This window comes from Mus caroli, chromosome 1 (genome assembly GCF_900094665.2).
Source record: "Mus caroli chromosome 1, CAROLI_EIJ_v1.1, whole genome shotgun sequence".
Classification (NCBI taxonomy): domain Eukaryota; kingdom Metazoa; phylum Chordata; class Mammalia; order Rodentia; family Muridae; genus Mus; species Mus caroli.
In genome coordinates this window covers 39078640-39095850 of record NC_034570.1, presented here as the reverse complement: position 1 = coordinate 39095850, position 17211 = coordinate 39078640, and the positions used below count along the sequence as shown (strand labels likewise).

Here is a 17211-nt window from a genome sequence, read left to right as displayed (position 1 = left end):
AGAAGGAGGAGGAGGAGGAGGAGGAAGAGGAGGAAGAGGAGGAGGAGGAGGAGAAAGAAGAAAGAAGAAAGGAGAAGAAGAAAGGAGAAGAAGAGAGGAGAAAGGAGAAGAAAGGAGGAGAAGGGAGAAGGGAGAAGGGAGAAAGAAGGGAGAAGGGAGAAAGAAGGTAGAAAGAAGGGAGAAAGAAGGGAGAAGGGAGAAGGAGAAGAAGAAGAAGAAGAAGAAGAAGAGAGAGAGAGATTTTAAAAAGTTTAAATCTACAAATTTAAACTAAAGACTTTTAAAGACTAAACAACAGTGTACTAAGAGGTTCATGTGCAAGTCTTGAAAGCAGTAATGAGGTAATAAAATTCACATCTGTTCAGCATCAAAAAGAATAATATCCTCACTGTCAGGTTCAACAACATAAAACCAAAGTCAGTTCTGTGGGTAAAATGCAAAGGATGTTCTGCATTACATCAGTTTATGCAATGAGGGGAAAAAATGGTTCCATGGTCAGATCTCTTTGAGAAATACTTAAATGAAACATATTGAACAATTATTACTATATTTCTTCATATATGTTAGCACATATTTTAAAACATATGTTTTAAAGCCCCCAAAGGCCAGGGAGAGGAAGACTCAGTGAGTTAGGCTGTTTGCCCCAAAACCTGGTTACATAAATGTAATCCTGGACTGGAGGGAGAGAACAGATTCCCCACGTGGGTCCTCTGACCTCCACACATACACCTTAATACATGCATGCAACTATAGCAGCGAATTAGTTAAATTGCTTTGGTTCCTGGCAGATCATGCCTCCAGCAACTCATAAGATTCTCAAATGAAAGAAACTCACACACACACACACACACACACACACACACACACTCACACACACATCAGTTAATTTTGATATGCCTTGGCTAGCTCAATGGTTGAGCACCTCTAATCCTCTCTGCAGCTAGCATATATTTCCCTCTGGTACTCCTGGCTTAACACCTTCTAATTCTATGTTTTATCTTTGCTCTCCTGTCATCTTCTGGGCAGCTCCCCCAATAGGAGAATTGGGGTTTTTGTTTGTTTTTTAATTATTTTTCTTCTGTAGCTCCTAAACCTGATCCCTCTGTGAATCTGCCTCTTCTCTGTCTTAAGCCCAGGAAGTCTAAAAGTCCTGCTTCTGTCTGTTCTACACATCCATTGGCTGCTGGCATTTTTATTTAGCTATAGGAACTAACTGGGGTTAGGGTCCCTTGGTGTCTTACTGCAGTCACTCCTATAAGCAGTTTAGGAAACCAAAATTAACATTATAACACAAGCAGCATTTGGTCAAACCTACTTCATGCAACATATATGCACCAACACACTAACAAGTATACAATGCATCCACAACAATACACACTAAATAGATCACACAAACTTTTAACAAAAATAAATAAGTGATGACAGAGTTACTTTCACCATTAAAAGTTATTTCCAGAAAATAAGCCAATTACCACACATTAAATCAGGTTCATGAAATATTTTTTTTTATTTTTAAAAATGAATAAACAGTATAAATCTACATTTACAAAGCACACTCATCAAGAAAAAAATAAAATTAAATTTGGAAGGAAGGTAATTATGATTTTAAAACTTTAGAGTTTGTATAAAGCCCAACAGTATTTTTAAAATAAAATGCCTTACTGAACATAAATGGTGTGTGTGCATTTCTGTTATTGAAATGCATCCCTTTCTGTTATAATACAGTAATATCACCAGTTATACCAAAATAGAAGAGCATGAAATGCTTTTTAGACAAGGTCTTTAAAGGCTGTATAAATAAGTATCCATTTTCTTTTATACAGCTTTCTTCTCATACAGCTAATCTGTAAAAAAAAAAAAAAATATTGTAGTTGTATTTACAAAATAAAAAGAGAGAGAGAACCATAGGCAGACATCAAAAGTGTAATATTTGAGGATGTCCTCTATATTTTATATAACATATTGGCAATCATGTTAATGTCACAAAGCTCTACTAATTGCTGCATATAATTAAACACCTGCAGTCCATTTCAGGACAGACTTATGGTACCTATTTCTTTCAACACCTTCCCATTCCATCTACATCAATCTCTTTTCTATAGCACAAGCCAGAGAGTCATGCCAGTCCTAGAGTGGTTGCTTAAGTCATTTTTCTACACCGTAGCCTATCTAGCTAATGTGCCTTCTAGTGACCAGAGACTCTTATTTAAATAATCTAAGGTAAGAGGCACAATGGTACCTTGAAGATATCTAGATGCAAAGATGTGTTGGGCAGTGCTGAATAAACAATTCATACAAATAAAGATGCCTCAAGAGAGTTACAAAGAAAATATTTTAAATGTTGACTGAAACACTAACCATTTAATTATCATGGTCAATATTATATAGTCAGTGACATTTGAAAAAGGCAATGAGATTTTTACATTGATCATTTATTAAGAGAAATAATTAAGCTTTACCATTTATGTCACCATAAGAGGTGATAAAGTCCATGATAGTATAAATGATGACTGATAATTAAACTATTTATTATAAATTAAAGCTATGACTGCAATTTGGGCTATTTATTTTTAAAATATGATAATAAAATAAAATATAAGCTTGCACAATAACAGCTTTAGAAGGTAGTATTTTGTTAATTGTTCTGCATCCAAATGAGCATTTCAAGTTTTATTGTCTTTCTAAAACTATCAGCCAAATAATTCGTACTTTATCCCTCCTCCAGCATCTCTCTCAACAACAAGTGCGATCAAGGACACAAGAGTCAAACATTGTGCACACCAATAATCCATCCAAGGAGCAAAGCTGCCACCATCCCCATAAACACTAATAATTATATCCATCTTTCTCTTAGGAAGTCAGAATAAAGGCAGTACTTACTGCCAAAGGGCTTTCCACTACTCGATGCAACCATGAATTGAGGCTAAAGTAAGTTATATAAGATTTAGAATTCCGCTTCTTAAAGCTTTCAGCTAATAGAGAACAACATAAGTGCTTCAAACCCTAAGAAGAAAATATGAAATTGCCCATGATGCTTAATTTGTAGGCTTTAAGAGGTATAGTCTATTACTATAGACTTCAGGCTTCTAGCTATAGGCATACACGCATGATTAATTCTTGGCAGTTCAGAACAAAAGAGATGCCTTTGACCAGAACCAGAGGACCCATAAATGAACCAGTTAGACCCACCAAAGCAAACTAGTCCCAACCTAACTGCACAATGTCAAAGAGAAGTAAATATGAGAGACACCTGAGCAAACTGCCAACAGGACATAGAATTTCCCAACAGCAAGGAGTTCACATCACATTACAAAGTGTCACCAATTCTCGATAATCAAGATATTTTCAAAGCAGCTGTAGTAATAAAATGCAATCCTGAAATAAACACAGGAAGCATTGACATTTGACTAATCCTCAGGCTGTTTCCTACCCTCTTTTCTACTGACTATTTCACCTAGAATAATTTTGATATATCTTCTTAATTCCTAAAGTTTACTAATGCATGAGCAACATCACTTGTTGAGTTCTGTTTTCTGAACCTTGCACCACGTTCTATGGATAAGGTAAGCCTTCTGGAATCATGAGGAGAAATGAACAGTCCATTCTTTGGGTCTGTCAATCTCAATGTCCCTATAAAAACATAAAGGTAATATTAAATTCACAAAAACACTAGTATAATGTATCCTCTCTCTGATCTAAAATTCGCAGTCATCACTATACAGAATATAGTATGTACACTATCTATAAGAAGCACTTGATCAGAGGCCAACTTTAGTCTTTCATCTTGTATGATGTAAATAAAGACGTAACAAATTAGAGATCAGGAAATTGATCCAATCTCAAGCTGAAGGAGAAAGTTCAGTTCGATGATATTTGAAGTAGTGGGTGATAGGTTTATGTGGGACCATAAAAGGCAGCTTGTTTTCTGGTTGTGCTAGGTTTAAACCCTGGAGACCCAGCAGGTGTTCCTGCAAAGGATGGAAGGCCCATTTGCCATGCTGCCAGACACTAGGCTCCTGACATGAGGCCTCAGCTCCATAATTCTGTGGGCATCAGTCACATAGGACAATGCCCCAAGTCCCTGGTATTCTGTCTGGACTCCACCCCCACAGTTACCTGGCAATAGCCAGGTAGGCCTGGCCCACTATAAAAGGGGCTGTTTGCCCCCTCCTCCCTCTCTTACCCCTGCTTCCTGTTTCCTCTTGCCCTCTTGCTCCACCTCTCTCCACATTCCCTTCTCCCCTCTCTCCATGTGGCCATGTGGTCTCTACTTCTCTAGTTTTTCTTCTCTCTTGTCTTTCTCTGCCTCTTCTACCCTCTTAGCTCCCCTTCCCGCCATGACAATACACGGAATACTTAAAAACATGGAATGCCTCTTCTCATTGGGATCCACCTTGCTGGAGTAATGGAGCAGGTCTTCCTCTAAAGAGCCTAGTCTAATCTCACACAGACGTCCAACAGGCATCTGCGGTATCCAAGAGCCTGAGAACCTGTCAACCCTGACCTCTGTGCAGGCCTGGGGACCCCAAGCCAATTCTGGCAGGTCTGTTGAGACCTCAGACTGTGCTTTCCCACCGCTGGAGCAGGGTCCTGCGGCTTCTCACAGCCTGATGCTTGCGAGGTGGCTTGCAGTCAAACTTTCCATTTCTCACCTCACCCAGCGGCCCCTTGGGCCAGGCATGGGGGGCTCACCTTTTAACCCACAGGTTTACATGCATGTCTTTCCTTTCTTTTATAAAATAAATCAAGTTGAATATATACAACACGAAGTCAAACTGGTAGGGAAGTGGATATAAATGTGTAAAGACATGGAAATGGTGGGTAATATGATAAACGTAAAATGTGCGTATGGTATTCTCAAAAAAAAAAATTTAAACATGTCTTTCTTACATGCATCCAACTTAAATAACATTTATCCATAAAGAACATTGTTATTAACAAAGCTCCAAATGTTTAACTACAAATATGTTATCGTAATTATGTTAGCATTATTTTAAATGTTAGCAGATTTTCATTCTCTTTCCAAAATAATCTAGAGGTAAAAAAGCAAAATCATAATTGGGTTCATTTCTCCATATACGATGAACATACTATACTGATTATATATCTTAACGTGTGCATCCTGTAGTGTTTTATGGCAAACTTGGATGCCTATTAGCCATGATTTTCACTAAACTAACGAGTTTACAACACATATTTCCAAACTTAATAGTACTTGAAGAAAGCTTAATTTTATTTAATATCTTTTATCCAAAATATTGTGTAATAATATGTAGAGAGCCCAGCGTGGCACTAGTGGAAACAGAGTGACATGGCTCCTCCCCTTGTTACAGGTCCCTGGTGTGAGCCTCCACAATTATTGATGGCAACTGTGGACATAAGGCTTGTTTGTGTTGTAATGTACATGTATTTTGAACCCATAGTATTAGAGAACTCTTACCTTCTAGAGTAAAGGCCTCCCTGTGGATGTTAATGACTCCATGCTAATTAGAAACAGCAGGGGTCCAGGAGTCCAGAGTGTGCTATGTCTCAGGAAAATGGTGAACACTAGGCCCTTCAGGACAGCCTTTAAGGGTATGGGGAAAAGCTCTAAATACATTAGTTCAAAAATATATGATATTTTAAATATGTAAAACTATAAGAATGCAATATAAATTATGACAGGCTTCATGAATCTAAAGGAACAGAGATAGCTACACTATGATCCAGCTTGTCAAAAACATACACAAAGAGAGGCAGATACAAATGCAGATGGATTCCTAAATTCAGGGTCAGCCCTGGACAAAGCAAGCTTAGGCCCAGGCCTCTTTGGAATGCTAATTTCGGGACACAGTGGGAGCCCAGCTACCTTATCCTCTATGCTTAATAGAGGCAGATGGATCTCTGAATTCTTTTGCAATGTTAAGAAGAAATATGTGTTTGCTGTTTCCTAAGAACTAAGGAACTGGGGTCACTGGATGCTGCTTCTTAGAATAATCAAAAGGAAACCTAAAGTAAATGACTGCGTTGATATGTAAAACAAAAGACTAGACCTGTGTTCTTCAGGAGATGAACCATCCAGAGAAATTTTTAAGGTACTCACTAATAAGTGGATATTGGCCAAAAATGTAGAGAATACACAGGATACAATCCACAGAACTCAAGAAGGTTAACAAGCTGAATGGCTCAAGTAAGGATGCTCAATCCCACTTGGGAAGAAGAAGGAAGCAGTCACTGGTGGGAGTAGAGAGGGGGGGAGGGATCTGGAAGGGAAAGGGGACAGGAAGTGGAAGAGGGGAACATAATCATGTATTGGGGGGAGGGACAGGACTGAAGCCCTGAAGGCCAGCAGAAAGAATGGAAACAGGCAACCTGGAGAGGTAGGAGTTAGGGGGATCCTCCAGAATATACCAGACACCTGGGAGGTGAGAGAATCTCAGGAATCAAAGGGAGGGACCTCAGATGAAATGTCCTACAGTGGTGAGAGGGAACTTGTAGAGTCCACCTCCAGTAGAAAGACAGGGCATCAAGTGGAGGGATGGGGCTGCCATCCCACAGTCAAAAACTCTGACCCAGCATTGTTCCTGTCTGAAAGAACTACAGGGTCAAAAATGGAGAAGAGGTCCAGTGATAGGCCCAAATTAGATCCAGCACTAATTATTTCGATACTAACAGAACTAATTCCTCTCTCCCCAGGCTGCCAATTTCCATTCTTTCTGCTGGCCTTCAGGGCTTCAGAATACCTGATTATGTTCCCCTCTTCCCCTTCCTGTCCCCTTTCCTACCCAGATCCTTCCCTCCCTCTCCACCCCAACCCATGACTGCTTTCTTCACATTCTTTTAATATTGTGATATCCTGTTCCTTTAGGTATAGCAATGAAAGAAATTGAAATCTAGCATTTAACATTTTCTTTTTATCTGAAGATACAATAGATTAACAACTGAAAATCAACACTTGCATAAATACATTTTTGACCCATATAAGTACTGAACAGCACCCTCAACATGCTACATTCAAAACATATATTGTAGCAATCATTAAATGCGCCTAGGTAGGAAAACTATAGTCCACTCTAATTAGTCCATGACTTGGTTAATAGCTGTATGTTTAGCCAGGTAATTTCAGGATATTAGTTATAAGTTCTCTGAAGGATAAGTTTGACAAACAGCTGCTATAGTTTATCATGTGTTTCTCATATGTTCCATGGCAAATTTTACATTAAATTTCACTTCTTGCCATCTAGAATATTTCTAAAGAAAGAATCTACAAACCCACTTTAGAAAACAAAACTTCTGTCCAAATTTTAATTAAAGCCACTGATTTCACCCATTGTCTTTTATTACCTCCTTAGGAGTATTTATATTATTATATTATACAGTAGTTCCTAGTAGTTTGTCTCAATTAAATGCTATAAGACCAACAGAAAGAGGAAAAGTTGTGGGAAATGACTAATATTACAATAGAGTGTCCACAGAAATTACTCGGGCGTTTGAATGTTTTAGTCACGAGTCCCTCTGTCACTAACATGTCATGTACCTTTAAATACAAGTCTTATCATCTCAATAATCTTAACCACAAACTCTGGGTAGTAATAACCTACATAGCACATGTAGGTATGTGCCTCAATGCCATGCCCAGTACAAAGTATCAAGTAGTAATAGTAGTAGTAGTAGTAGTAGTAGTAGTAGTAGTAGTAGTAATATTCCCTCTGTAATACCTCTTTGGTATATGGAGCAGTGTTGCTATGAATAAAAATAATAGTTCCTAGGAGAGCATGCTATCAACTGGGAAAAAAAAATGATGCATTCCCTAACAGCAAAACATCTTTAAAAACTGGCTAATCACATATTCTTTATGTATTGTTAAGGCTATTTATTGTCAACAATAAAATATAAAACTCGATTTTGTTTGGTTTTTAAAGACTGCAATTACTCCTCATCAGACACTTGTGTGCACGTGAGCACAGGAGACGGGCAATTACTACTCTGATAACCACTGGTGGCATTAATGGAATTTTCAGGTGGTTTCAGCAATCTGGAGACTCTGCAGTCGGGTTTAAGGCGACCTCCACCTTATAAAATGTGGATTTAACACTACTCTGGATCAGGGATAGCATCTTAAACAGCAAATGGCTTATTAAATGGTACTCGAACAGGACAAAAAAGACACACATTATTTCTGTTTCAGTGTCAAGGATAGAGTAAAATTTTAGTCCATGTGACTCACTCCGACAGGAACATTAAATCATGGTTCTCCATAGAAATAAGGGCACAATAAATCTGCTAGAGAACATTCATAAAGCAGAAATGACCCTATTCACATTGCTGTGATGACTTTGCACTATAAATTCAAAAAAGCAGGAATAAGGTCTCATAGTTCTTTTCATGTAACATCAAGCACAGTGACACATTCAATATATTCAAGTAATATTGGGGTTACTGCTATTACCACGATACTGGAAGACTTTGAGGACGAACAGTTTAAAGAAAAAAGAACAGGGTAAAAGTACATCACTTTTCACTTTTCATCATCTGGTCTTCTTTGTTGACTTCTTTCTACTCACTTAAAGATTTCCTTACATCTTTTCCCTGTCTCTTTCAATTAACAAGCAGCCTTTTGGTCAAAGAGATCTGCGTGGTGTATTTCATTACCATGCCTCCCACACATGGTTGAAACCACAGCTTACATCTGCCACTCAACTAAGTCCAACTCTGAAATGCCATGCTTGCAATTAGGCAGTTCTCTACCTAGTATCTCTCAGTATGTGCCCATTTTTCAGTTTTTATACTGTTTCTTGACTTCTTGAGTGCCATTCTATCTCCCTTCTGAGATAACTTCCTCTTGGTATATTAGACACCCGAACAAGTTACCTGACTCCAGTGATGTTTCTTGGATGTGTTTAAGAAAACTCAATAAAGTAAAAAGGACTTTAAAGACCTTTTCATTTGTTCTGTGAAGCCAGCAAGAGCAACTGGCACAGTGGAGGATGCTCCAGACAGTGGTATGATGCTAATGACTTAAGAAATTGGTCTTGTGTAACTGCATAGAGAAGAGGGGTCCATATGGTTCACAGCCAACTCTACACTACAAAGTGGTTATGTAAACAATAATGATCACAGTTTTTCAGAGACATACTTAGTAAATAAAATGTAGATTCCTGCCATAACGTAAAATACACACAATAGCATTTTTAAAAGGCAGATATTTAGTGAGATTCCTTCAAGTTTTTCACCATTTAGTTTGATATTGACTATTGCTTTGCTGTATATTACTTTTATTAAGTTTAGGTATGGGCCTTGAATTCCTGATCTTTCCATGACTTTTAACATGAAGGGGTGTTGTATTTTGTCAAAAGCTCTTCCAGAAACTAATTACGGGATCATGTGGTTTTTCCTTTGAGTTTGTTTATATAGTGGATTAGGTTGATGGATTTCTGTACATTGAACCATCCCTGTATCCCTGGGATGAAGCCTACTTGATCATGGTGAATGATCATATTGATGTGTTCTTAGATTCAGTTTGGAAGAATTTTATTGAGTATTTTTGCATCTATATTCATAAGGGATATTGGTCTGCTATGGCTGTTCCATGAGAGGTTCTGCCAGAGCCTGACCAACACAGATGCAGATGCTTGAAGCTGACCATCACACTGAGCACAGCCAGTGGAGGAGTTAAGGGAAGGACTGAGGGATTTGCAACCCCATAGGGAGACCAGCAATATCAACCAAACCAGCAACCCCCACCCACCCCTAGAGCTCCCAGGGACTAAACCACCAACCAAAGAGTATACATGGACGGACCTCTGGCTCCACCTGCATATGTAGCAGAGGATGGCCTTATCTGGCATCAGTGGGAGGGGAGGCCTTTGGTCCTATGGAGGCACAATGCCCCAATGTAGAGGAATCTTAGGGAGGTGAAGCAGGAATGGATGGGTGGGTTAGGGAGTTCCCTCACAGAAGCAGGGGGGAGAGGGATGAGATAGGAGGTTTGCAGAGGAGAAAATGGGACAGAGGATGATATTTGAAATGTAAACCAATAAAATAACCAATTAAAATATAAATAAAGAAATATGAAAGGGATGGAGAAATGATGTAATTATATTATAACCTCAAAAATACATTTTTATCAAAAGATAGAATTTACGGCTACATTGTGAAAAACAGGCAGATATTTATAAGCATTCATTGCTGAGTTTTGTCAATTATTCATGAAAATAAGATTCTTAGTTTCCTTATTATTTTATTTTAATGGCATAGATTATGTTTGTATATATAGTTTGTATATTTGTGCACTTTGTATGTGTATGGACAAGAGTATATACCATAATGTGTGTGGTAGTCATAAAATTTTGTAGAGTCAACTCTTTCCTCCCCCTTTTATAATGATCCCTGAGATCTGACTCAAGTCCCCAAGCTTACATAGCAAGTGCTCTTACTGGCTGAACCATTTGATTGGCCCTCTTACTGTCTGGTGGTACAGATTGCAAGACATAACTTTCAATTCTGAAAAGTATATCTGTTTAAGCAATATTGTATTTAAATATGTAAATATGAGGAGTGGAGAGATGCCTTAGCAGTTAAAAGCATCAAATGCTCCTGTAAAGGACCATTTTTCAGTTTGCAACAACCAAATGCCAGTTTATAACTGTCCGTAATTCCAATTACAGAAGCCCTGACCTCCTCTTCTGGTAGCAAACACCAGACACACACATAGTGAACAACTATACAAGTAAAATAAATACCTTTAAAATGTAAACAAGCATGAATGTGTTTATATATGCATATTTATGTATTATAGACGCATATGTAAGTAGAATAGAATATGTGTGTGTACACATGCATATATATAGAGAGAGAAGCTATATTTATGAATATTATATCTATATTCAGATACTAAGCAATTGAGTACTAGTTTCATGAGAATGGCCACCCAGCAATAGCTACGCAAACTGGATATCCCAGTTGTCACTCAAATGCAGAAATGTTTTCAACAGTTTGAAATCCATCCAAGAAACATCTTCTCACTCAATTCACAACCTGTGATACAATGCTCCTTTTCTCATCATACTATCATCTATTATCTTGTCATTTTCCTACAAATCTTTTTCTCTCAAACTATATGTAACCTTCAATTCTAAGACAATGTCTTCAAGTTCTAAATATCCTGCTCAGTAGCTTACTACTAAACTTATATTTCCTATTTTTGCTTCTAATAAAAAAAAAATCACAGTCAGGTATTCATTCACTTTCCTTGTCACATGAGGTAAGTGCAAGTAAGCTATAAAACATTGGGATGAAATCATTAAAATCTAGAGGAAATTATTTATCCTTTGCAGGAGCATTGCAGAATGTGTGTCCCTGAGTCCTTTCTTCCTTTAAGACCTGCCTTGGGATGGTCTAGAATGAATTCTTTACATAAGGGCATCTATGGAACTCATGATCCAAGAAAGTCTTTGCCTTCATGGAAAATCTGTATTTGTTTCAAAATATTGGAGAAAACAAAAAGAGGACATACATCTTTTCCACCGTTCACTCTGGATATAAGGAAGCTCCCAGTCTCTCTAACTATATCACATTAAGCTCTCATTAGCAAGCGTCTCTTCAGTAGCACGCTTTTAAACTTTAAAACCAATATTTCAATGTATATGAAAAGGTTAGTTACTCTATAAGCATGTATATCACATCAGCCTTGTTACCTTCAGTGCTTACATCTAAAAGTGAACTTCAAATCGGATGTCCAGGTTTCTTCATGAATTGCCCTTTCTGTGCCATTCAGTGATATACAGGCTGGGCTCAACTCTCCACATATTTTATTCTATGAAACTCATCTTTTTCTTCCATTCTCCAGAGATATAGAGCTTGCACAGTTCTACTAATAATAGTAAGGTATTTTTGTATGTGGGGGGGGGGGGGTTGTTTTTCTGAGATAGAGTCTCTCTATGTAGCTATGGAAGTCCTGGAACTTTACTGCACTCTCTTTTAGTAGCCAGGTGTCTTAGAGCCCATTACACTATAGTCCATTCCTACTTAGGTGCCCATAAATCTGGTTGATCATAATTTAAGAAGATCTTAAAGAATATCTTCTGAGCTCATTATATCTTCACTAAAGCTAGCGTACTTTTAATATCATGACAGCAAATGCTTTGAAAGAAAATACAGGATTCATTGAAACACATACTATCTTTTTACCGGTCAAAGTCACTCCTAAAAGTTATTTAAAATGTCAAATTTTTAGGTAATGAAGAACTAATTGTAATGTATTTGTAGTAGAATAATTTAGAAACAACAGAAGTATAATAATTACATATTTCCACACTGAATCTGCAAAAAAGGACATTAAAGTTTACTAACATATTTGAAGAATTTCAGTAGCATTTAGCTAGTAAACATTTTTTCTTCCTTAAAATATGCTTAAAATTATACAATCTGTGAATTGAGATAGCCAGAAACCAGAGTTTATATTATAGTATCTTAACTATTTAAGCCAAATGTTCACAGTATGCAGCTGTTTAAATAGTGCTCTTAAATCACATATTCATTTGTCAACTTCTGATAACTGAAAATGTGATCTTTCAAGGAAATAAGGTCTTTGCTGGTATGATTAATTTAGATAAAAATTTCATGAGGTGCCGGGCGTGGTGGCACAGGCCTTTAACCCCAGCACTTGGGAGGCAGAGGCAGGCAAATTTCTGAGTTCAAGGCCAGCCTGGTCTACAGAGTGAGTTCCAGGACAGCCAACAATACACAGAGAAACCCTGTCTCAAAAACAAACAAAAAACAAAACAAAACAAATTTTCATGAGGTCATTCCAATATATAGTGAACTTCATAGACAATGCCTAGTATCCTTATAGTGGGAACACGGAAAGACCTAAGATGGAAAGAAGCACAAGGGGAAAGAAACCAGGTCAGAATAGAGGCAAGGACTGGATCTATCCAGCTGTAAAACATGCCAATGACTGCTAACCACCCAATAAAACTAGGGGAAAGACACAGAATTCCTCCTTTACCTCCAAAAAAAGCAATCCTTCCTATTACTGCCTTTGAATTTCTGGTCTCCTAACAGAGAATATAATTTTTTGTAGTTCTAAGCTATTGAATTTGTGATACTTGTCATAGCAGACCACAGAAATGAACATATTAAGAAGATAAATTTGTTGTTGATATTTCTCTTATAGTGTTCCACTTTCAAACATAAACTTTCTGAGATACTGTATAAAAATATCATATTTATTCTACTTATGAAAACAAATAAAAGAACACAGAGAAAACAGTAAAGATTAGAAACAACATATATTTAATTGTAGCAAAGAATTGGTATGGTCTAAGACAAATATAAACTTCAGAGCTGCACAAGAAATCTCTATCTTTAGTTGTGCCATTACTTAATTATATGCATTTGGACAAGGTACTTCTCATAGCTAAGCTTTTTTCTGTATCTTCCATACACCAAAGATAAAAGCATCCCTTTTAGTTAGGAGAAACTACATGATCATCAGTGCTATAACTCTGCACACTTACTGACCTATAGCAAGTAAACAAATATTCAAAGTGTTATGATATTAATAATCACAATGAAGGTTGTATAGAAAATATTAATTTCCAGAGATGCTACAAGAAACTAGTCTGATCTCCTTTGTTCAGAATTGTTGAATTTAATTTTAAAGAATCTAGCCTGAAAAACTGGCATCATATAAGACACTATTGTGAATGTCTCTGTTAGACAATGGTTAAATTTTATATTCTATTAAGGTCACTATTCATTTCACTAGTACAGAAAATAAAAGAAGTCTTGGCCCAAGCTAATGGTTAATTGTGATCCAGATCAACTTTGTGTAAAAGCATTTCACCAGTTCTCTTGGCTTCCATGACCCCACATGAAGTGCACATAACATGTTTCTTTTGCTAATCAATAGAGACACTTGAAGCAAATACTTTTTCATTTATGCTCAATAGGGCACACTGGAGCATCAGAGCATTCATTCCCTTGTAGCAGTTCTATGAATGAGGCTTTCACTGCAACTTCATTGATAAGGGCATGGAAGTTTTCTGAAGATTCATATCAGTCTTGCATGTAATATTTTCTTTTTTAAGCTTTTATTACCTACAGACAGATTAGCAAAATAACCAGCATGCTCTCCTCACAAAACCCCAATAACCATCTGAGGATTAACTACTCCTTAAAATGTTCCTAATGAGTCTAGAAAGAGACAATTACAGCTTCAAATTTTGAGTAACAAATCATTTAAAATGTTTATTATGCCATTATTATGTCAAAAGAGAAGAAAACACAGAAAATATCCCAGGATGAGAATTTCTGTTCCAAGTATTGTCTCCACCCTATGGAGGGGGGGTATAGGGGGGACATACAAATGCTCACAAATCTGTCACCAAAAACTGTAAGCATGAGTAACACAGAAGGCTTCTAAACCTCCACTGGCAACCCAAAGCTATGCAGCACCTAATGGTATTTCAGGTAGATACTCAAAGTCTAGAATGTGTTTTAAAATCAATATTCTAAATAAGTAGTTCTTTTAGACATCCTGACATCATAGGACATAAGGCCTTTAAATAAGAAAAACAGGGTGTTCCATTGCTCAGCTACTCCATTTGTTATAATTGTAGAGAGCCCTTTGGGGTGCTGACATTGGCCAAGGAAAAGGAAATGGTCTTCTGGCAGGAATTTGACATTGGTCATGACAAGGAAGTAAGCTTAGGCAGGAATCTGACGTCAGGGCATGAATCTAACTTTAGGCTATAATAGGGAAGTAGGGTAAGGCAGGAATTTTAGTCTTAGGGTGCAACAAAAGAAGTAGGCTTCAGGCAAGATTTTGGACTTGGACAAGGAAGTGGGCTCAAGTATTTTGGTCATTATGACAAGCCCTTTTAAACAACTGTCGCAGGAGTAATCATGGGACTTTGCTTACTGCCTTGTTATTTCCTTATTGTACTGCTCGCCCTTAATACTTGCATGTAATTAAGATGGTATAATAAGCGGATTGGGAAAATTAAATTTGCCTTCAGGCTCAGAATTGACTGGGGTCATGCTATAACATTTTTTTTTCTTTTTAATCCTCACTCCCACGCTGGAGAACCTGTTGACTAACTAAGCGGGTTTGGTCACATAATGGTAAATCTTTATCAAGTTAAGCAAACTAAGTATGTCCAGGAGACATTTTCCCTTACGTAAGCATTAGAGGATGGTCTTTCTTCTCTAGTAGTCATGGTGAAAACACTTCACCAACTGACATGTCAGTGAAGAAAGATAACACGTTCAATTCAACCTCTAAAATTAGCTTTCAGGAAATAAAATTGCCAGAAGTTTAAAAAGACTCAGAACTTCAACATATAGTATAGTGCCAGATGGAGAAATGGGAAATAAAGCCTTCGAGAGAAGCGCGTACGTTTTTAACAGCCCTTCCAAGATCAACCTACTATAAGCACTGGATAAATATGGGCAGGAATAATTACTTTCATTTTACATTTGTAAAGCTATTAAAAAGCACTGAAATTTTATGAGCTTTTGCCTTCCGTTCAAAATGGTAAGTTTAATAAAAGGCTGGTTACATATGCTAGCAAAAGAATGACTATCACACATACGACAAAGTGTTTCCTGGAAATTAAAATGATTAGTAATTGAATGTGTCCTTCTTCCCGATAAGTAATTCCTTAGTAAGTGAGAGACTGGGATAGCACACTCCTTCAGTGATATATCTGGGAACTAGCATCTTCATACAATGTCATGTCCCTTGAGTTAAAAAAGAAAAAAAGAAAAAGAAAAAGGGGATAGAAGGTATAACTGAGTAATTAGTGTCCTCCCGTGGATGCTGAGAAGAAAGCTTTGATAAAGGAGGAAGCTTACAAGCATTTATTTTTGAAAAAAATTAATAAAAATATCATTTTGAACTACACAACATTTACTCCATGGACCAATAAATAATCCAAGACTTTGGAATTGGAATGACTCTATTCGAGTCTGTGCTTCTTAGCTGTGAGCAGTAAATTTACTTTTAAGATTAGGTCCTTGACACAGAGTTCTCAGTACAAACAGTAGAAATGCATTCTAGTTAATTTAAATAAAAAGACATTTACAGAGGATAGTACACTCATGGAAATCCCAAGGCAGCCAACATACCAGGCTCTACAGTCAGCAAAAAAAGTGCTGAAAGAACAACACTGATCCCATAACCTCCAATACTGCTGCTTTCATCAGGAACATTCAGCAAAGGTTATTTCAAAGCAGTCATTGGACACAAGCCACTACATTAGGAATTCTGCCACTACCGCTCCCATTAAGCAAAATGCAGCTTATGTTGTCTCTTTCTTGTTGCTAATTTCTAAATTAAAGTCTTACCTGTGTGCATCTGGTTGATAGAAATGGTTGTATAATGACATCACCAATGTATAAGAAGCAGGGGCAGTGGACTGTTATTCCAGAAAAGCACTGACAAAGAAGGATTTCTACAAAACATGAAGCTAAACAAAGATATTGAAAGGAGATTCAAAAACATCAAAGACAGCCAGAGTATAAGAGTGGTAAGAACACTGTCATGTGCTCAGAGTCTGCACATTGCTGTGAAGGAACAGTCTCTGCCAATGATGCTAAGTCTGGAGCTGCCAGGCTCTCATCCATCTCTGGCTGCTCTCTCTCCTGAATCCCTGATCATCTGCGGCTCACCAAAGTTCACAATTTATGCCTCTGAGCAACCCTCTGACTTGAACTGACTGTGCACTATAAACTTAATCCAAAGCTGGCTGTACCGGCAGATCCCAAATATTACTTCACAGACAACAATCACCACATACCAAGAACGGCCTTCATCATCCATCATGCTCTTCTATTTACTCCAAGGCACTGATCTCATGTTTTGTTTTCTTTGTTTATTTTAGACTCATTTGGCTAAAACATGGTCTCTGTGCAAAGCAAGGAGATTTTCAGTCCTACACACTGCTATGTTGTTTGCATCTACAATAGTGTGTAATATACCTTAAAAATATGTGTTGTTCAGTGAATGCCTCACTAATGTGTTTAAATAGGCTCTTTGGGGAATATAGAGATTGAGTTCCAACCAAGAAATTTGCAGAAAGAAAGATTCAAGACATTTCAGGTACTACTTCTCTTTTACTTAATTAGAATAGTTTTCTTTGTTAATATGTAAAAGCACTAAATTAGACATATAGTAGGTACTACATGATATTTCAATGTGCATTTATACAGTATAATCCTACAATC

General features: G+C 37.3%; 1 protein-coding gene and 1 pseudogene across 4 annotated transcripts in view; both read right to left on the bottom strand.

Annotated features, from left to right (window-relative positions):
• Nucleotides 1–17211, bottom strand: part of Gulp1 (GULP PTB domain containing engulfment adaptor 1) — a 224472-nt gene that overhangs the window by 164428 nt on the left and 42833 nt on the right. Inside the window, exon 1 of one of the 4 annotated variants that reach the window (XM_029477703.1) lies at nucleotides 16333–16548. The exons of the other annotated variants lie outside the window; for them this stretch is intronic. The gene's annotated coding sequence lies outside the window, so the exon portion shown is untranslated. Of the gene's footprint in view, nucleotides 1–16332; nucleotides 16549–17211 lie in introns of those variants that run through there. 4 annotated transcript variants of the gene reach the window in all.
• Nucleotides 1–17211, bottom strand: part of LOC110295045 — an 85405-nt pseudogene that overhangs the window by 25700 nt on the left and 42494 nt on the right.